The 17,334-nt window shown below is 40.5% G+C and overlaps 1 protein-coding gene across 7 annotated transcripts in view; it reads left to right on the plus strand.

Moving 5' to 3' along the window:
* Positions 1–6,135: 6,135 nt before the first annotated feature.
* Positions 6,136–17,334, plus strand: part of march8 (membrane-associated ring finger (C3HC4) 8) — a 67,906-nt gene continuing 56,707 nt past the window's right edge. For 2 of the 7 annotated variants that reach the window (XM_026355366.1, XM_026355372.1), the window contains exon 1: positions 6,136–6,258. The gene's annotated coding sequence lies outside the window, so the exon portion shown is untranslated. The other 5 variants (XM_026355367.1, XM_026355369.1, XM_026355371.1 and 2 more) reach the window with 5 other exon arrangements.

The following is a 17,334-nucleotide window of genomic DNA, read 5'->3' on the forward strand; positions in this document are numbered from 1 at the left end:
CGACCTAAAAAAAAGACAGGTTAAACTGACTGAATGGAAGAGATTCTACATTCTTTTCTAGCAGAAAGAAGGAACTTATTCACCATTTTGTGCTTTTCTTTTTTTTAAGTCAAGTATGCTTAAAATTTAAATAAAATATTCTGTAAAGCTGAGTGAGAAAAAGCAAGAGTAGACTGACTGGCTCAGAACTAATGATCACCACTCGACAATGTGAAAATGTGTATCCTGTGTTCTGTTATCTTTGTCTTTTGCATAAAAACAAACAACAACAAAAAAAAACTGTGCATGTATGTAGGTAGTTTTTGCTAAATTTATCTGCTGCACGTTCAGACATATGTTTTTTTTTTTTTTTTTTCTTTTTTAATGTAAAACCGCTGATGACTTTTCAATTGACAAGTCTTTTGACAGATGCACTTTAAAACTATACATTACTTTACTTATTGTTTGGGGAAAGGATACTTAAATTGCTCTCTTTGTCTTATGAAGAATTTATGTTGTTATCAAGATTTTTATATTCTACACCCTAACACACGTTTCTTACAAAAGCACATATGCCGACATCACTAATAAAACATTTCTTATAAGAGAACAATACGTCCACCTATTGATGAAATACATAATATTTATTAATGAATAGTACTTATTTAAATTCAAGGTTGGTTTTGAAATAGCAAGTATGCAATGTGTGTAGGTGTGAATGTCAGCTGTAATCTTATTTGCCTTTTGACTAAATTGTATTAGGATTGGGTTCGGGAGGGGGTATGGTATTTATGATATGTCTACAGTGTGGTAGTTGCCATAAAAAATCTTTTGTAAGTCATTTTTTATTGCTCAGCTGTTGCAAAAACCTTAAATACTGGTATAGTCTCTACAGGCATTTGATCTAATAAAGTTTCTTTCCGTACACAGTGATTCATGTGTAAGTAATCACATCCAACACTCCTACCAACACTTTATTTCCAGTTGAGGGTTTTTTGAATTTATAGGGAAACTGAGCTGACCCTCTTACAGTTAGTCCTGCTCTAATTTCCTCTCATTTATTTGCAATGTACGGTAGTTTTGCTGTTCGGTTCCTCATTATTTGCACGTTGACCTTTACTGTCACTCACCCTTAATACTTCTCATCATGTCACTGTTCCTTAGCAACAAGGACTTTTTTTTTCTAACCTGTTGAACATTAAACTTACCCACTCTCCACCTTCTAACTAAAGGTAAAGCCATTGTCGATGAGGATGACATCTTTTATGGCTTTCTTCATTAGCATTGTATTAAGGTTTCAAGGTGCACTTGTGATCTTCTCATTAGACTGCCTGCTAATTTGTTACTTCACTGGCATGTGTGCATCACAAGTGACAGGCAAACGTGTGAACTGCTAATCTGCTCGTACAAACAATAAATGCTAATTATGATTTATGGTAAACAAAAACACGCTTATATCACATTTTTCCCCCACATAGACTGAAGCTCAGTTTCATCACATACTGTAGAAGATCCTGTTCTAAATTGATCCCACTGGGCCGTACGTCACTGGTTCACATTTTCAAATGTGATGTCTCTACATTGTTAGTTGTCTGAGGGAGCCCACTTAAAAGCTCTAGTTTGTGCACATGCATCCAAAATACAAACTAATCCTAAAGAGTGGAGAGCAGATACAGGTGCATCTCAATGTATTAGAATAGCATCGATTAGCATTTTTTTTCAGTAATTCAGTTAAAATATTATATAGCTTCTTTTCACACAGTCATATATTCCAGCCGTTTATTTTATTTAATGTTGATGATTATGGCTCACAGCTAATAAAAACCCAAACCTCACTATCTCAGAAAATTAGAATGAATCAATTTAAAAAAGGTTTTTAATACAGAAGTGTTGTCCCTGTACAGTATAGGCACTCAATACTTGGTCTTGAGGATGCTTTGATAGCGGCGTTCAGCTCGTCTGCATTGTTGGGTCTAGTGTCGCTCGTCTTCCTCTTGTTTAGGTCAGACGAGGTGGCTGGCCATGCAAGCACTGTGGAAACATGAAGTCCTTTTTCTTCTTAGCCCAGACAAGACGCTTCTGATGTTGTCTCTGGTTCAGGAGTGGCTTGACACAAGGGATGCCACAGTTGTAGCCCGTCTCCTGGATACGTCTGTGTGTGCTGGCTCTTGAAGCACTGACTCCAGCTGCAGTCCACTCCTTGTGAATCTCCCCCAAATTAATGAATGGCCTTTGCTTCACAATCCTCTCAGGACTGCGGTCAGAGCTGTTGCTTGGGAACAGCCAGCTTCTTTGGCAATGGCCTTTTGTGGCTTACCCTGCTTGTGGAGGGTGTCGGTGACTGTCCTCAGAACAACTGTCAAGTCAGCAGTCTTCCCCATGATTGTGAAGCCTCCTGAACCAGACTGAGAGACCATTTAACGGCTCAGGAAACCTTTGCAGTCATTTTAAGTTAATAAGCTGATTTAGAGTGTGACACCATGAGTCTACAACATTGAACTTTTCAACTCAACATTTTCTGAGATAGTGAATTTAGGTTTTTTATTAGCTGTAAGCCATAATCATCAAAATTAAAAGAAATAAACGATTTTCATTTCATGAATCTATATAATATACACTTTTTCAATTAAACGACTAAAAATTAAATAAATGTTTTGATGACATTCAAATTTATTGAGATGCACCTGTAATGTTCCAGTCAGTGAATATGAGAACACTTCGGGTAATCACTTGAATCTCTTTCTTTTGCTAGTGAGTCACTGTGCAGAAGCTTGAAATGAAAACTCTGGGGCACCGTTTATTATTTACTTTTCTTTCACTTAGGGCGCTGTTCTGTGCAACAGACAAACTCTGACCCGAGTCACGTCTCAGTGTTTTTATCTTTAGTTTTCTCCTTCATGTTGTCTGGCTTTGATCCAAGATAATTGGGCAGTGCTGCATATACCACTGAAATACTGCTTAGTTTCTCTTGGCAGATAAATGCACCTCAACGTGGAGAAGGGCAGAGTCCACTGGAATCTAAAGATGAATTTTATAGAAGTACTTTGTTGTGATTTTATTTCAAACTTCTCAGTGCAGCAGGAACGATCTGCTTTGTTAAATTGGAATTTCTGTCAGCATGTTTTTGACAGCGTTTATCTTGTAACCTATTGAAACTGGTGAATACAATGTTCAAAAAAGACTTCTCGCTTTAAAAAATAAACATGATACATGTGATTTTAGCAGTTATTGGAAGTGGTACTTAGCCCTGTGATAGACTGGCGACCTGTCCAGTGTGCACCCAAAGACAGCTGGGATTGGCTCCAGCATAATAAATGACCGGATGTGTGGAAGTGTTATTCTGTGGACGCTGCTACCATTGCAGGAGGCTTGGTCACACACCGACGCGTGTTCGGTTCATGCTAACACACTAAACTAAAAGGGTAAATACCAGCATGTTTGTGCAGCACTGCTGTTTGCGCTGACATTGTTAACAGGGGTTATCACAAAGCATTGCTGTTCCTAAATACAGCAGCACCACGGCACTGGACTGGCTGTGGAGTGTTTTCTTCCCCTAACCCTCGCCAACTTTAATGACAATGCCAACCATTGTCTGCCTATGTGAGTGAGTGACCCAAAACAGTGAGCACTCAGGCCTGTGGTGCCTAAGATGCAAATTTCGGTGTCGCCCTGCTAACACTATGGAAGAATGGTAGAATCCAGTGGGTGTTAGCTCGACTCACAGTAGGGAGTTAAACTCAGAGCAACTCCCCATGAAGATGCAGCACTTAATCACTGGAGGTCAGTGTCAAAAGTGCATTCTTTTTTTTTTTTTAACCCAGTTTATGTTTTGGGATATGTAGAGGTTAGAGTATTTGATTTGGTTTCCTTCCTCAGTTGCTGTGCAGTGTATCACAAAAACACAGCAGCCTATTTTCTGTTTCACTATTATTCAGCTTTCCTCTTGCAACTCTGCCAAGTGCCGCAAGTCTATATTTTGCACAGTCTGAACAACAATGCCTTCTCTTTCTTTTTATAACATTGTTTTTTCTTTTTTTTTTTTTTTTATACGAAATCCATCTCAGCGAGGGTGGCAGTGGACACAATGTGAAAGGATTGTTTTAAAATATTAAGGATGAGTGTAGGTTACTGATTACACAGCTATAAATCCTGTTGTGTTATCTGTTTCTGCAGTTAGTATTAGGCTGCTTTATGACAACAGTAAAACTCAGACTAACTCTTTTTAGCTTTGCATGTGGTGCCATAATGAGGAACAGTGATCATGTTGAAACCAACCAAGAGGAACGTGACAAACATGAAGTAAACTGTGCAGAGGTTTAGAAGACTTGAATCCAACTGAATGTACTTGAAAGGTCAAATATTAATGTATTATGTATACTGTAGCTGTCTGGAATCCATTACAACTCATTACTATTCAACCTTGCACGTTGTTCTGAAGAAATATCTGCACCTGTATGAAATAAACTGTCAACACTACTGAGTCATATGTACTCGGCAGCACAATCAAAACACGAGACGATCGTGCACTACCTGTCCAACAGGTTTGTTGTGTAAGAAAGTGCACACACCAAGAAATTCTTCACGCTGTGAAAACATCGAGCCGCCTTTTGCTTTCTCCTCTCCCCTCCCCTCAGTTCCAACCCCACCCTCTAACAATCCCACCCAGCCACAGGGATATAATCCTTTTCCACCTGTTTGCTGACTCCCCCTTTTGTCTTTCACTAACTGTCCTTTTCTATCTCTCTGTCTATTTCTGCTTCCTCTTTCTTATAAACCGTGTCTTGCGCACACAATGGAACTTGGCCCGTCAACCTTCGTGTACACTGTCCCTGTTAACTCCTTGCTAAACAAACACACCCTGATCTAATCTGTTCTGGAGAGTACAGGATGTTTACTGGCTGGTAGGGTTGGGTTAAAATCAGTGTAAGTGACAATGTGTAAGTATGTCTCTCTGGCTGCTTTTGCCTCTTGTAAAAAGTCCTTTCTCCTGTAAATGTGGTTAAAAAGTCTATTTCAGTATCATCACTACAGCTGTGATTCACTCTCTGCACGTTCAACACGACGGCTCTCTGACGCAGAGACGCATGCAAGACAATTTGGCAGACTCGCTCCTGAGGTGCCCACTCTGTCCAGACAGAGCACAGAGGCCCCGTTGTCCCACCCCAAGGACAGAGTGGCAGACTGTGCATCAATAATAAGCCCAAACACAATGACAGGTTTCACAAAGATAAAGCTGAGGCTTTGAGTCAACACGAGATACGTTCCCTTGTTCAAGACAAGAGCCTTTCCCAACATGCTGCACTGTGAGCGAGGGCCTCCCATGGTGTGGAGTTACAGTTGACTCAAGTTAGTGATAAAGCACAACGCACGGCAGTCATAATATGATATAATAACCATTGTACAATACAGCAGACTGGAGCCTTTTTTGTGGTTATTTTCTATAGGAGAGCATGAAATCTATAGAGTTTAATGTGAAGCTTATCATAAATAGAAATTATAATAATTTCAGGACCACCTATCAGACGTAGTTTAATGGCTATAAAATGATATAATGTGCAGTTTATGGTGATGTGCCTTAAAGTTTCTGGCAGGTTATCAACAGCTCTCTGAAGTCTCTGTTGGTCGCCAGTGCTGATACACACAGATTGTGTTACTTTGCACAGGGAGCGAACCCAAACAGACCTGCTCCTGTCACTTTGTGTTCTTTAAAACAAATGTCTTTGTAAATGAGGCAGTATCTATAAGCAGCTGCTTGCTTTAGTTTAGCTGTGCTATTTGAACTGCTGGATATCGAGAGGGCTGACAGTGAAGCGGACAGTAAAGCTGGAGGAAGGAAAAACCAAAATCATTAGTTTGAATCATGTTAAAAGGCTTCATGGATCTGAGGGGACCTGCAGAGTTGGATCAATGCCTCTGTGGGCTCCTCACTTCCAGGGCCTCCATCACAGGCCACACCTTAGGAGCAACTGAGCTCCAAAAATGATTAATTGGTGGAGCTTTACGTTTTCCATTTAATTTCATCTTCCATCACTGTAGCACATGTCAGATCCATGTCCCCCCCCCCCCCCCCCCCTACAGCCTTCACCTCCACCCTCCTCATCCTCCTCGTCTCGTTAGTAGTGCGCCTCCTGTCCTTTAAATTCATTATTTCGGTTTTTTTTTTGTTTTTTCTCTCTCCACTCCATCTTAACGCGGAAGTCGGTGACGCACCGCTACACACAGCTGCTCTACAGGGATGAAATAAACAAAACGTCGTCGTCGGGTGCCAGAACAACAGCGGTGAGTGTCTCCGTTAGTGTGTGTGTGTGTGTGTGTGTGTCAGTAGGAATATGGACCAACATTTGGTCCAATGCAGCTCTGCGCCCGTCCACACCGTGTCTCCGCTGCATCTGTGCCTTTATTAAACCCGACCGGAGGCGGCTGACGGTCGCCCGGTGCCTCGGTGTTACGGACGGATGTGCGTCTGGATTGAGCTGCGCTGCGATGTCGTATTGTGAGAATTAGCTTTTCTTTTTTTTTTTTTTTTCTTTTTCTTTTTTGTTTTTTGGTATTTAGCAGCTATAAAAGCCCACAGTCTGCTCCCGAACACCGTCACCGTAGCCTGTTGGGATTAAGGTATGAAAATCCAGTTTATTGTGGGCTGCTTGTGCGCTGCACCAAAAAAAAAAAAAGAGAGAGAGAGAAAGCAAATGAAATGTCTGCTGTCTTTAAATCCTACTGCCTGTCAAGCCTGCAGCCTGTGTGTTTATTACTAGAAAGGAGACGCAGTGTTGACATTGTCCGAGTAAAAAAACCTTTGTTAGTTATTTTCGCTCCGTTTGCGGAAAGAGAAGATGGGACATGGGGGCTCGTACAGGAGGTGATCTATTGCATGCCGATGCGATTAAGGAGTTGGGTATGAGACTGTCTTGTCGTTTGCTTCCATCATTGTTGTCCTCTGATGGTTTCCCCTTGCTTATCAAATGGATGAACCATGGGGGGGTCACAGTGCGCTATAGCAGCGTCTCTGTCCTGTTCGAGTTCACCACAGCCACTGGATCAGTAGTGGTCGTGGTGTTAATGGTCACATTTGCATGGTTGGCTACAGATGTGATCTCAGCAGCTTGTGTCAGAGGATTTGCTCCTGTATTTTCACCTTTACTGGAGACTGGAGTCAGAGGCGCACTGTCTGTTGGATGTTCTCTTTATTATGAGCCATGATAAACAGACAGACAGACAGACAGACAGTGGTGCACTGCTTCTACAGGGAACAGCAGCAAAAGAAAAAACCTGTATTAACACTGATTGTAGCTATAGCTTCAACTGAATGTCCGCGACACAACACTTTGTGGTTGGTGTCCTACTCTGCTATCAGACCCAGGGATCAGCATTGTTACTCCCAGTCTCACATTACAGTGTCTTCCCATTGGCTGCAGGGGCTCCATATGCTTCTCTCCTGCTGTGTATACCTGCATACCTGGTGTTGTATGTGCACTCCGTTTTAAATCGAGGATTCAGCAAAGCACACCTGTGCCCTGGAAACTTTGTGTTGTCATTTCCTCAGTAAAATACCTGCCGAGTTTTTCACTCTGTCACTGGGAAAACAAAACCTTTCGCTCAGCTTCATTCCAAGGTTGCAAGCCTTGGCTCCATGTCAAAGACGGCGTCTTACAATCCCATCCGTAGCAGTCTTTGCTGTGGTGAAGAACCTGCTCGGTGGGTTACATCACTCTAGCCTTTGGTTATGTCTATACCAGTGTTGTGAAGTACTGAGGGCTTGTTGCGATAAGAAGCCCCATTGTCCCACTGGTATCTGTGGAGTGTGCATGCATGAACTTGCAGATAACACAATGCTTATTCTCTCTGTTGTGCTGCTGTGTAACTAATCCTGCCTCTTCACGTGGGATTACGGCACATTGGTTTCTCTTCCATGCAAACACAAGTTTCTGACACCGCCAAGTGTTTGGACAACTGAGGTGGACGGTGGCTGTTTGGAAGGCAGTTGGAGCTCTAATCGCGTTTTAATGCTTGAGCTGAACAAAAGAAAAATCTTAGCTTAGGTCATTGTAAATGCTTTTAATGTTCTGTAGCAGTAAAAAACGAAAAAGCCTTTTGTTCACGAGCTCTTCTTAACGCACAGGTATTCTACTTTATTAGCCTAATTACGGTAATGATATCACATATTTGGTGGTTTGATTCTTTTAGATCTTCATGCAGAAACCATGTCATGTAACTTGTGTCTGTTTGCTCCCAGTCAGAATAGAAAGAACGAGTTCTAAATTGAGTTTTTACTTCCCTGAAAGTTGGACATCAAACGGCCTGACTGCACTTGCACCAACTTGTCATTTTCAGCATCAGGTCCCTTTATATGACCACATCATACGGCAGTCTGCTCCTCTGGCTCTGCTTTACTTTTCCTGGCCCGATCCTCCGTCACGAGCGGCTAACTCTTCGCCCTCCAACAATGAGGGGTTTCGACGGAATCAGCAAACTTTCTGGTGTCTGAGAAACTGAATCTATTCCAGAGCCTGAGCTGCCCAACAGTCAACAGAAGTTCTCCTGACAGGACTGACTACAGAGAGAAACAAGAAAGCTAAGCCATAGTTATGATTTCAGACCGGAGGAAGAGGGCTACTGAGACTGTTAAGCTGCTAAAACTATGAGCGAAGGAGCCTCCAGTCTTAATGGACGGTGGCGTTGTGCATTTGCAAATGAACTCCTACTTTCTGTCTTCAGAGATGGGTTCTGAGGAAAAGAAATTGGAGCGAGGAAAGAATGTAATCAAAAATATCTGAAGGCTCTCATATTAGCTCGATGCCAATTAACCAGCATCATTGTTTGACACAGTTGGTAGCGACTGGTGATGACTGGTTTGACGGCCTCTGCTCTGATATTTGTTTAATGTTTCTTGATCAAATGCAATTTAGAGCAGCAGGAAAAAAAGACTTGTGGAGTTTCAGATGAAAATGAACCTAAGCTATTTTTAGTTTTATATATAGATTAATAGATTATTTTACTAACTGTAACATGAATTGATTTTTGTCCTAGTCTGTGGCCTAAGTGTAATTCTTTCCACCATAACCAATGAACATTTTCTTTCCTCCTAATATATTTTGTTTTGATTCTCACTCTCACTCCATCTCCGTATCTGCTGCTTACTGCTGTGTCCTCACAGTGGTTAATCTGTAAAATAATATTGATTGCATTTTCCAGAGAGACAGGAAATGGATCCAGCCAACAAAAATCAGTCTTAATACGTATCCTGTTCTGTTTTACAGGAACATGCGGGTCTGTTATTCAGGATGTTGGTTTTCCTCGACTGTGACTGTAACAAAGTTTTTCTAGTGTTCAGGAGACCTTCAGCTTAGCAGGACAACTGTAAGTTTTATCTGCTTAACTGATCTTGAGCTGGGCTGATTAAAAATATTTCAACAACTTCCACGCCATATGGCATCCTTCAGTGTACCCCAATCTTTACAGTGCTGTGGTGACTTCACACTGCCTCAGTTTGTCTGATGCTGGACCATAAACATATGAAGAAGTCCCCTGTTAGTCTTGTTGTTTCAGCGTCTGACTAGGCTGTAATATAATAACATAATAATGGTATCATAGTGTGTCATGCTCTTTGCTTCTCATGCACTTACTTAATCTTAATGCCCTGCTACAGTGTCTCACTGTGCCCCGCCTTCATCTTTAGGGAATATAGTATTGATCAAATCTAATGACTTCCTCTTTCGGATGATGTCATAGACTCCGATAGTTAAACCTCAATGGAGCGGTGTTATTAGCAGTAGTTAAAAAACACAGGTGATGGGAGAACAGGATGGTGTTTATATTGATGTCTCTTAAGTAGCCCTCTTCACTTAGAGCATGTGTGTGTGTGTGTGTGTGTGTGTGTGTGCGTGCTCGTATGCAGAGGCGTATGTGTGCTTTATATGGGTGCAATGAAATTATAATGTACGGTATGAAAGTGTACTCGACAGCTGCTATACATCAGGCCAGCAGAGGTGCTGGCTCAGCTGAACCGACTGTGGGACGGCACTGCAGCAGGTAGCGAGCTGTGTTTGATGATGTCATTAGAGCTTTCATACTCTCCTAAGGTTTCTGTCTGCAGATAGCAATGAACCAAGGAAAGGCTGTGTAGGAAGGAGCCCCGATAGCATTGGCTGTGTTAATGTAGTCAGACACACATGGCAGTGACTTACATGACCGACTCTAATGTATAGATCTGTAGCTAGGTTGTGTTCTCTTTTGATATTGTCTCATGTATTACAGGTGGATGACTTATAGTATCTAGTGTGCTGTAAAACAGCTTCACTGCTCCTTAGACACAGAGTATACTCGAAATAGTGATTTGAATTCATGCAGATTTCCAGGCAAGACATGAGATTAAATAAATATTACTGTTGTTGCTTTTATTAAATGCTGTGTGACTCATGTGTTAACAACGTCAGAAAACCTACATCTCTTTCATTATTACGATAAAAGAATTTCTAATTCTTGGCATGTGAAACTTTATGGTTTTCAAGAACTTGGAAGCAAACGCTTAATGAAACTCCAGTTCAGTTGTTATCCTTTAAAACTACTACACTTCACGTCATGGTGCTCTACATAGCTGTTGACTGTTTTCTACTGCATATTATATTTGATTACTTTTCTGAAAGCCAGTGGGCCATTCTTTGTCATTACTTTGCAGGGAGTGGGAGTGTGATGGGGGAAAAGTATCAACTTGCAGAAACATGTAGGACAGGTAATCCATCATAGTGAACATGATTCCCAAATTAATTTTTGTCAGAGCTTCAGCTTTATTGATACACATGTTGATTCCTGAAGTGTTTGTCTTCTGGTGCGTTCATGTGGGGGAGAGAAACTGACAAACGCCACGTCCAGACTAACTGTTGCAACTTTTCTCAGTCAGGATGAATCAACATCACTTTGATAGTATCCATCATCAGAAGTTCATCTTGGACCCAGTCAAATAATTTTCAGATGTGACCAAAATACATGTAATTTATCACCCAGGCCAGGCAAGTTTCAAGATTCAGAGACAAGTCACTGTGTTGGGATAAAGAAAAGAAACTGAATATCTAAACAAGCACGGTATGCTAAATTTATCTCCTGTGACTACTACTTATGAAAGCCTTTTCATTTTTTTTGGTAATGTTTTGCAGAAGCAAATCATCCTATGAAAGTTTTGCTTCCAAACATGTGGCATCATCAGTCAGCAGAATGTTTTGTTTGGATAAACCGGTGGAAAAAATGAGTAATTTGCCTCATCATAAGCAGAAGCAACCACTGTAGTTATGTAGACAAAGAGACGAGTTTTGATATCATTGTATTTTAAACGTCGATTGTCATGTGGTCTCTGGGAAATGCTGTACAATGTGTCAGGTCAGATTTTTCCTTTACAACATTATCAACCCACCAATGGTGTGTGTGTGTGCGCGTGCGCGTGCATGTGTGTGTGCAGTAAACAGTGACTTCAGACCAACTAGCAAATTCCCAACAGCAGCATGACTCTGCTGTCATTTCATTGTGAATGTAAAATTTGTTCTGTTTCTCATAAATGACCTTTGTTGTTTCCTAAAACTGGCCTCACACTATTGTTGCTGCTGTTTGCAATACCAGAGGAAATTTCCTGCTTGTAATTCACGACTTCAATCTCATTTAATGATACATCCATGTCACGAGACAGTCCCCCTTTTTACAGCAGCAACATAAATTCCTGTCAAGGAATAAATCCCTAGTATATATGAGGATACTCCAATATTCTTTGATCGTTTGAATTCAACCCTGAGTGTGATGCAGTTATTAATAGTGATTCAAATAATTAAATAATCCCGATGCTGCGGGTAAATGACAGACAGACACACAGGCATCTGTGGAAATGGTGGATGTGATGGATGCTTTTTCTTGGCAACCTTTAGCCTAATATGTGCTGCTGATAGCTCTTCCGTCAGCCCATTATTAGTTAACAAAGGCAAATGTGGTGATTATGACCACCGGGCTGTTTGGCTTGATGGACACAGATGTCTGCTTAGTTTTGTCAAGATGAACCAGACTGGGTTATTTTGGAGCACCGGAGGTCTGAAGATCCTAATTATGAAGAGATGAAGGGCCGTGTGTTGAAGATGCTGGGTCTCTTTGTCAAACCAACCTGACATCTTCATTTGTTCTGTTACCTTGGATATGACTGCTATGAGATAAAGGAGGAGGATAAGGCACTAAATCAAGACGGTGAGACTGAGGAAGCTGGAGGGGAAGCATGTTGTTCACTCACAGATTGGCTTTCATGTATGACTATTAATAAATGAAGACGATCGTGACACCCTCAGTGTGTGCTGGAATTTCTATCGCATTAATCTTTCTATTTTCCTGCTTCATCTTGGTGCGCTGGCGGACATGTGAGCATACAACTGTGTTGGGGATTATCATCTGTTGATTATCTAAATCAAGACGTCTTGACATTTCCACAGTTGTGTGAGCAATAACCCAGATGGGCACTGTGGCTTATTGTCCTTAACATCAGCTTCTGATCTCTAGAGGCACTGAAAATTGCTGTTGTTGTAGACCATGAAATGCCTTTTTCCACCATTGCAGACTAGGTGCATGCTCTGAGCTGTGTTTAATGTTGGTTTAGAGTTGGTTCTACTTAAAAACCGTTTTAGTATAAGCATGCTTTCCCACACGCTGGACAACGTTGAACTAAATGTGTTGTTTTGTGAATTAAACGAGCCATTTAAATCTGTCTACCCTGACATTTAGGGAAATAATTTCCCTATTTTCTGACATTTTCCAGGCAAAACCATTAATCAGTTAATCGAGAAAATAATCAACAGGTTGAAGAGAAGTAAGTGTTAGTTACAGTCCTGAATTAAAGATAATGGCTTGTTTTGTGTTGTGTGCGGCTCAAAACCCTCAAAAGAAACATGATTTTCTACAATTAGTGTTTTATATGAACAATGTTTATTTACTTTTCAGAGCATATTTTCCCCTTAGAGTGATAACGGGAAATACGCATGGAGGAAGGGATGACGTGCAACAAAGGTCCCCTGGACTTACTGAAAAGCAAGAACATTTCCATTACATAGCCAGTTTAAACCCCTAGGCCACATGTATGCACCAAAACTAAGCAACAAAGAAATACTCCCCATGAAGTTGGCTGTATATGACTAGATATAAGTGGGGAAAATACATCTTAGATCATTCTGTGTACAGAAAGATGACTGAACCGACCTTCAGAGATTACTGATTCTCTTTCTACCAGTTCCAGTATTAAGTTTGAATCATATTTAGTTGTCTGTTTTGTTGCACGGTGTATTTTCAGGTCAGCTGATGTGTAAATGACTGCCGCAGGCCAGTTCTCCAACAGCCCGGCACATTCAGCCATTTAGCTGCTTTTTGCTCCTGCTGACATTACAGTCAACTACCGGTCACACCAGCAGCCTCTCAAGCCATCTCTCACTGTGTTTCTTTAGTCCACACACTCGGCACACACAGATGCACGCGCTCACATATTTCACATCTGCTGGTTCACAGAGCACGGTAGTGGGCTGTTACTGCCCGCTGCTTCATAACTCCTCCACACAGAGTCGGGTTATTCAGTGAGGTCGAGAAAAGATAAACACAAGCCTGGGTGATGGCCTGGCCATTGTGTTGAGAAACACTTAACCAGTAACAGACATGAGTTTACTGGGAAAGTCAGGACAGTGGTTACAATGAAAATGCTTTCGGTTTCTGTTCTGGTGGTGAGTTAGTTTTTCATTTCCTCATTCTTAAGATGAAGTGGCCTGTTTATTCTGGGTCTAGCTGTTAGTATTAATAATGTACAGAAAGCCACTGAATCCCTGTTAGCAGCAGTTTGTGACTGTCAACAGCCTTGAATGCACCAAACGGCTGTATTTGCCCGGAGAAATACAGGCTGCATCCTGTTCGACTGGCAGCTGAGCAGTGTTGTGTAATTTTTTTTGGTGGAACTGTGCTTGACACTATTGATTACAGGAAGACAGAGGGTGTATTCCTCTTCACTCCTCAACTTAGTTATGTGAGTTTTGGATAAAATACAGTCAACGCTTTAAACAGTAGGAATAATGAAATGAGGAAACTCTTTGGTTAATAAAGTAGTTATGAAGTAAGGAGCCTAACCGGTCCTCAGTAACTTTACACCTGTATTAGTAATCGGTGAAACATTTGTTGTTCAGGTCTGGTGAGAAGCTCCAGACAGCTCACCTTTGTTGTTTTATTCATAAAATGAGCTTTTAAAACAATATTCAGTCACATCGCCTCAATAAATTTGAGGAAAGATGCATTCCTAGGCCTTAGGTTAATACTATATGAAAGAATTAATAAACATAATACAACTCTCTGAGATTTGACATTCATATGCCACCACCCCCCGTTTGGACTTAACAGAGTGAAGCAATTCAGCTGCACAAGCAAAAGTTAGTTTAAAAAAAAAAAAAAAGAAGATCATTCAGGAAGCAAGTGTTACACTTACTGGAAGGTCGTCAACATATTTATTTAAGCAGACATGCTTAAGAAAAATAAAGAAATTGCGTTGGTCCTGAGTGTCACTACACTGATCATTTTATGTTTTATGTAAAGTTTTTCATATGTCTATGTTTAAGCAGCTGGTCTCAGTGTGTTTAGAACACAGTGTAATGTAGTGCTTCAGAGTTATTGAAGTGTTTATTAATGTAAATTATTGTGCAGTATTTCTCAACAGTTGTAAATGGTCACATTTCAAATTTTTACAGCTGTGTTTTACTATATTTCACCATATGAAACCAGTGGAGTCAGACTCTCAGCACAGCACTGGCAGCAGTGTAGAGCTATTCACTTCTACAGGTTTTTGACTGAGGCTTTGCTATCCAACCAGGTAGTCTCATCGATTTTGGCCTAATAAGTAAGTTCTGGAGTAATTATAATTATTTTTATAATGTCTTTATACTCCAAAGCCTGTACAGAGTGTGTTATGTGAAAACTAGCTGCTTTAATTTGTCCTAAATTATTTGCTTTTTGGAACGTTGTTTGCATAAAGTTGGACATTTGAGGTCATAAAGGAAATTGTGAAGGTTATTTTTCACGGTTTCCTGGTGTTTCAGATAATTAATCTAGAAAGTTAAAGGTGGTTAATTGGGCTGTGCCTGTTATTTAAAAAAAATCCTTTCTTTTGAAAACACAGCAAATGACTCGCTGGAAGAAATGTTTTCTACAGTGTTTGTATTTTCATACACATGCACATGACGTGACATTTTTGCAGTCATGTGACACTGATGGTGTGCCTTCCAGTTTTGGCAGTGACTCATTAAAATTAGCAGCAGGTTTCCACACAACTTTCCCGAACAACTTCATCAGCAGTAGCGGACCTGACCTTAAGCACACGAGAGAAGGGGCACAGCACCGCTGGGAATATGTCAGAAAGCCACTGGTTTTTGTGTATGTGCGCCAAAGATGTGTAGCTGCAGGAGAGCCGGGCTTAGAATAACATTTTACAGGTGTGATTTTCCTAACAGCCAGCATCCCCTGAACATCTGGAGGTGAAACCTACTCACCTAGTATAACTCCATGTGACATCAACTTGAACTAAATTCCCAACATGTAAATGTGAATCTGTACTTATCTCTACTTGTGGTTCAGGTTTGCAAATTTGTGCACTGAGCTTAGTAGTGGTGCTCTAACTCGAATTGCTACACTAAACGTGCAGTGCAATCTTTTGCACTTCGAAATATAGCAGCACAGCTATAACTTTAGTCTTTTGAAAATTTAGTCTGTTTATTTAAATGTTCTGCAAACTTCCTCTATGTGTTGTTCTACTTCCCCCTCACAGTATCTATTCTAGCAGAGAGATTAGAAAAGCTACATACTCAGTGTATCTACAGTGTATGTGAGTGCCCTGTCTAACAATTTCAGTTCCTGTCTCTGTGTTCTGGTTTGATGTGTTTGCACTTTTCTGCCTGCTTCTGCTTCCCAAATGTTTAATAGTGCTCTTCCAGCAAAATGGTAACTCATCCTACCACCTTCTGTTTACCCACCGTTGTTCTTTTAAACAGCAACGTGTCTCAACTCTTATGTTGTCTTTGAGTCAGCCATGCATTGAAATGCAGTTTTCACCTTTTACTCGCTGTTTTTAGATGTCTTTCTCTCCCTTGTGACATAACCTTGTAAGGTGATTTCTTTTTCAGAAAAATGCAGCACACAACTAAATACACATATATATTATGTGTCTTCTCTTTCCTGTTGAGTGAATACTTGATTTAAGGATATTTAGGTATGTGTGTAGTATTCATGTAGTCATTGAATCTGAATCCATTCCCATTCTTTAATAAGTCTATTTAAGTTTAATTTTGTAAAAATGTACTTAACAAAAATTCAAACCACTCATTTGAGATCCGTAATGACCTTTTAAGTGGAAGTCTAATGCACAAAACAACAGACAATACTCAAAGTTTTAGTTTGGCCGTTGGGTGAGGTACTTAGGGCTTTAATGTTAATTAACTACTGGCTGAGGCTGATATAATTTGCTGCTAGCTGTGTTTGTCATTTCAGCTGGTGAATCTGTCTCTGTTGTGGCAAGGACAGCTACCTGAATATTTTGTGCAGTGCTCCTTATAACAGGAGTGAGGAGAGATGAGGTTCAGTAAGAGATTTGTTTGATTTGAGTCCAGGCTTTTTGCTAAAAAATACAGTTTAAGTTGCTTAATTTAATTATTAATTTCTATTTGTACAGCAAAGGTGTGTCCCCTATATGAAGTATACATTTCAAAATGCAACTCGCAAATGGATAAATGTCAGAGGAAGATGGTGAGATTTTTTCAAATACACCTACGTTCCTCCTAGGTTAATAATATTAGCTTAGCATAGCTTTAAGACTGGAAGCAAGGGCAAGCTGGAACCTGGCTGAGAGTGGATACCTGAACCAAATCTGTTAGTACTTGAGAGTTGAGGAAGAGTTCAGACAGAAACCTAGAAAACATGTAACTATAGGCTAAACAGGTGAAAGTGCACTTGTAGCCTAAATGTTTCCCTTGTAAATATAGTGATGTTGAAGTAAATGAAAAATTAATATTTTGGCAAGACTTTTTATGGCCTGTTGAATTCGGCGACAAGATGAGAGACATCTCGTGTCACGTTGACTTGAAACAGAATAAATGAAACAGCTCTTATCTAAGCCAGATGGGAAATCAATGATGAGGGGAAGAGATGAAGCCTGTTCAGTGTTTTTTATTTATTTATCTTGTTTGAGATGTGTCTGGCATTTCAGCGATCAGGGTCTCCTCACCTCACTACACTGAGCCGGGGAATTCAATAACAATTTATTGAAAGAATTATGTCTAAATTAACCGAAATTCTGCGTAAACGAGTCAGAGTCTATTC

This window comes from Anabas testudineus, chromosome 15, assembly GCF_900324465.2.
Source record: "Anabas testudineus chromosome 15, fAnaTes1.2, whole genome shotgun sequence".
Taxonomy (NCBI): domain Eukaryota; kingdom Metazoa; phylum Chordata; class Actinopteri; order Anabantiformes; family Anabantidae; genus Anabas; species Anabas testudineus.